Here is a 5,000-nt window from a genome sequence, read left to right as displayed (position 1 = left end):
TGGCAATTTTAACAACTTAATTTTGAAAACACAGCAGAAATCTTCGCATTTTCTGTTGGATGCGGACCCACGCGAAAACAGTATGTAACTATTTAGTCGGAAGAGACGGGTTACGTGTAGTTTTTATAGTAGAATAGGAGCTACGCTATTGATGGTAACATGGCAGCGTGAAAAATAGGAATATATTAGTTAAATGAAAAGCGTTCGTTAATACCGTGAGGATTAAGGGTGCCAATTTGCAAGATGAATTTTTGTTCCAGATTCTTGCGACTTTCCGTCGTACCTAGATTTAGGGAAAGGCCGCAGATAGCCATGTGTTTTTGGAGTGGTTAGGGAGATTAAAATGAAGAGCGACTGGCTTAGATGCATCTTTGTCATTCTTCTCAACATCGCGAAGGTGTTCGCGGAATCGGTCACCTTGCCGTCTAGTTGTCTCGCCAATGTATAATTTATTGCATAACGTACAGGTTATGCAATAAATGACATTTGCGGAGGTACATGTGAAACAATCGGGGATCTTAACAGATCGCTTAGGTCCCGATATCTTGCTAGTGTTAACAATGAAAAGACAAGTTTTGCATCGTGAGAGCGCGCATTTGAAAGTTCCGGGTTGCTCGTTAGTTTTGAGCGCGCTTCTAACTAAAAAGTCGCCTACGTTTTTGTCGCGTTTGAATGAAATAAGTGGAGGTTGCGAAAAGATTCTACCAGTCTCGTGATCATTTTGGAGTAATTTAGAATTATTAAGAAAGATACTTTTGACTGCGTGATGGAAAGTGAGGGTGAATGGAATTCTGTCATTCTTATCTTTTTGTGACGTTTGTAGTGATGACTGTCGATCAAATTGTTGGGCGCGATGATGGCCTGCTTTGACCACAGAGACAGGATAGCCACGTTTTTCGAAGAACTGGCACATCTCCTCTGATTTGCTGGAAAAATTGGAGTCATCACTACTTAGACGTCGAAGTCTAAGAAATTGAGAATAAGGAATGGAGTTCTTGACATGTGATGGATGTGATCATGAATACAACAAATAACTGTGAGAATCTGTAGGTTTGTAGTGCACACTGGTACATAACACGTTGCCACTAATAGAAACTTTGATATCTAGGAAAGCCAGTGAAGTTTCCGAAATTTCCCAGGTATATTTAAGAACCGGCTGAAAAGAATTGACGGAGGTTATAAAATGATCGAGTTCTTCTTTGTTGGATGAAATAGCGCCGATGCAATCGTCGATGTAGCGCCGTAGAGTTCACGTTTGGGGCCGTTGTACTGATTTACTGCGCCTTTCAATAACATGCGGACTCTTAAATTCAAAGGTCAACCCACAAATGCGTTTTTCGCTACCGTCAATCAAATGTTTGGCGGCTCCTCCGAGCTTCCGACTTCTGTCGAGTGCGTAATAATCAAATCACATCGTTAAGCCCAGTTCAGTCAACAAAGTCGGAAGCTGGGAGGAGCCGCCGAACATTTGATTGACGGTAGCGAAAAACGTAAGAGTCCGCATGTTATTGTCAGTAAAAAATTGGTGTTCAACATATCCTACAAAAAGATTGGCATAGCTGAGTCCCATTCTTGTGCCCATCGTTACACCATTAATTTGTTTGTAATAGCTGCCGGCGAATGAAAAACAATTAAGTGTTAAAGCTAGTTCGGCAAAGCGGAGGAGCGTTTCCGAGAGCTTGGTTCTTTGACAATGCGTTGATCGAAAAAGTGTTTAAGTGCTTGAAGACCTTCGCTATTGGGAATGACTGTGTTAATATACCCGATGGCAGCCCTATTGAAGTCACATGGCAAGGCGTCGACCAATCAGACATTTGTCGCCAGTGAAAGCGTGTGTCACCTTGCTTTTTGCTTTTACGTTGGGCAAGGCCCCAAGAAGTCGAAGGACAGAATCTTCGAGAAACCGCCTCAGTAATTGAAGTCAGAAGTTGACCAGTGAAGAACCAAACAATGAAAATCACTAATTCTTAATAGCTGGAAGAATTGGAGATAGTCAGCCAGCAAATCGAAAGTCATAAATATCTTACATTGAGCTAAATGCGTTAAGGACAACATCATAAAGTGATCGTGTTTCCGAAGCTGTTCCTGAGCAGGAACTGACATTTCGCTGGCTAAACCGAAGAGGAAATATGCTCACTAATGTGAAATGTTCGAAGCAATCATTCAAGGTCCATTCATGTCACACCATTTCACCTTTGTAGAAAGGGGGGAAAAGCTAAACTGCAGGATATACCGAGCCACTTACTTGTTTGCGAACGGCGTTTATTGTTATATGCGTCGTAATTCAAGCGATGCTGCTACTACTTAAACAAAAAGAAATTGGGATGTGCATTTTAGAGAGCGACTGATCCAAAACAGTGAAAATATGAAAGACGTTAAGAAGTACTACGTTTAAAGATTACGTGTTGTAATCAAAGGTGTCATGAAAAATGGTTTGAGCATTTACCTTGGTGTTAGAGGAGGAGACGTCCTTATTTCTTTGATCTTTGAAATAAGATAACCTACCGGTCAGTATAAAATGCAGACTACAGACTGCAGGTTCCAGATTGCAGATTGGGTTTAAAATGCAAACTGCAGACTGGGTCCAAACTGACTAATGTTTTGACTGCATAGTGGGTTTCTATGCCAGCGAGATTCTCTTTTGAGTTAATGGTGCTACCACGGAAATATCTTAGGAAATTTTGAAGGTCAACGCGAGTCTCAGTTGCTGTGACAGTGTTTGAGTAGAATTTCGTTCGTGGAGCTTGGCCGGCTAATGGATTAACATCTTGGTTTGAATTCATGTGTTGAAAATATTTTTAAAATGGAGCAAAAAACACACCAATAAATTTCCAAACGGTTTTTTCTTCCAACTAAGGCCCCGTCCACACGTATCCGGATATTTTTGAATCCGTAACGTTTTGTTCCCAGATTCAAAAATATTTCCATCCACACGTAGCGTATTCAAATCGAATTTGCCCGTCCACACGAATCCGAAACGTATCCAGAATCTCTCTAGCGCTCAGGCCTCCTCAAGGAAACAGAGGTAACAGAGCATGCGCCATGACGCCCTCGGCAGCCATCTTGAGAATTGATTTCGAGGTAAGGAACTGGGCTCGATCTTGTTACGTCAGGATAAAAAAATACGGATTTATAATTGACACACTGCTTAAATATGGTCATAAAGCTTTCGATAGATGTACGTCTACATGACGTCTATTCGGCGATAGATGTAGATTTCGCAAGAGAATGCCGGTGAAAAGACGGACCGGCGCCACCCTCCTAGCGAATTTAGACCCCGGGTGACTAAATCCCCTAACGGAGTTAGTCCCCCTTCGCGGATTTGGACCCTTCCATATACACTTGCATGATAACCCCTCGCATTCTTCCGGAGGATTGTGTATCATCCTCGAAGAGTGTTAATTTGAAGGCATTGTAAAGTTAGTCCTTCCAAATGCATGCCTGGTGTGGCCGGTCAGTTCTGTCAAATGGAAAGCGCCCTAAGTGTAACAGTATCAAATATAGTGATAAATATTCGCAAGGTTTGTGGAGGAATGTATAAAAGACACAAAAAGTGTTAATAAATACTGAATGGATCTGCTCTACTTGCCTAACCTGATGCCATCAACAATATGACCTGGCAACAAAAATCAGACCTTATTCAAAATTACCCTGTCATCTGTACTTTGAACACATGGTACAGCTCTTTATAAAGGATGTGTTAAAGAGTAATCTTATGCCTATTGGAGAAATGGTAGACTTATTTTACAGGGTTGAATTCCAGCAAAGGGGATCATGATCACCTTACAATTCATGCCTTATTTTGGGTATCGGGTTGCATATGAGAGGCCCCCCCCCTCCCCCCCCCGTGCTATTACACAATTATCCAGCTGCTATATCACACTGACTAATGCATAAAGAAAACTTCAGCCTGCCAATTTTAAACAATCGCGGAAAGTTTCATATCCACGAGAAACGACATTGGCACTTTGATTCAACTAGGCAGTAGTCCACCACAAGGACTGAATTCTGACTTTCGTTTCATTTAGATCCATCGCTCGCGCATCTTGCTGTTTTAAACGTTGAAGTCGTGGCTTTTGTCAACGGAAAACTTGACGGTTATTGGTCCGTACTATAAAACCCCGCCCGCAAAAGAACCAACCCCCCCCCCCCCCCCTTCCCCTCCCTTCCCTCGTTTCAGCTCCACGTTTCAAAACGCTCCACCACCTTTAGGAAAACGGAGTTTCAACATGTTAAAAGAGAAAACTATTCTTGTGTTAAAAAGGGTTGACAGGCCTACACGACTCAATTGTACGTGTTCTGGTTTCTGTTGCCTTTGTCATAATTTTGCTCTCTTGAGTACATATTTGAATGGATGCCTCTTTTAGGCGGCTCCTGTAGTATTCATTTAGCAATGGTTTTTGCCCTATGAGGCTTTACTTTTGAATCTCTATACTGCTGTGTGATACGTTTTCTTCCAAGAAAATAGTTGGTCTCGAAAGTAATGTTTTAGTTTCTTGGTGTTGATTTTCTCAGCAGTAATGTGAATGTGACCTTATGGCGTCTCGATTTTGCGCCAATTTAATTCTAGGCTCGACCGATATATTCATCGGCGGTAGAAGCGAGTGATCTTCTGTTCTTAAATGTTTGACCCGGGCCCGGGTTCTTTTTTTTTTTTTTTTAATTCTTTCACTCGTTCTTCTGACTTCTTCAGCGTGTTTTGGTTTGTGGCCATGGTCAGTAGCTGTCCTCCTTGAACCTCTGGAGTTAATTCGTTCTCGTGAATGCTCTTTTGATATTTGATGCCGATGTCTTTAGGTCGCTTCTTTGTCGAGGTATTAAGATAACCCGACTCTAGATGGAAGTTCTCTGACATATTATTTGGTCAGGCAAGACCGCGGTTTCGATCCTATCATGTGGATCTCATCAGTTGCCGATAGCTTGATTTAAGGTGAAGAGCTTTGTCTGCAAAAACCATGTGTGTTTGTCTCTATTTGTACTCGATAGAAGGATCGAACTTG

General features: G+C 41.9%; 1 protein-coding gene across 1 annotated transcript in view; it reads left to right on the top strand.

Annotated features, from left to right (window-relative positions):
• The window catches only part of LOC138001124 (uncharacterized), a 19,460-nt gene that overhangs the window by 11,053 nt on the left and 3,407 nt on the right, over positions 1-5,000 (top strand). The gene's annotated exons all lie outside the window — the stretch shown is intronic.

This window comes from Montipora foliosa, chromosome 1 (genome assembly GCF_036669935.1).
Source record: "Montipora foliosa isolate CH-2021 chromosome 1, ASM3666993v2, whole genome shotgun sequence".
In the NCBI taxonomy this organism is placed as follows: domain Eukaryota; kingdom Metazoa; phylum Cnidaria; class Anthozoa; order Scleractinia; family Acroporidae; genus Montipora; species Montipora foliosa.
Note: the sequence above shows the minus strand (reverse complement) of the source record. Positions and strands in the feature narration are given on the sequence as shown.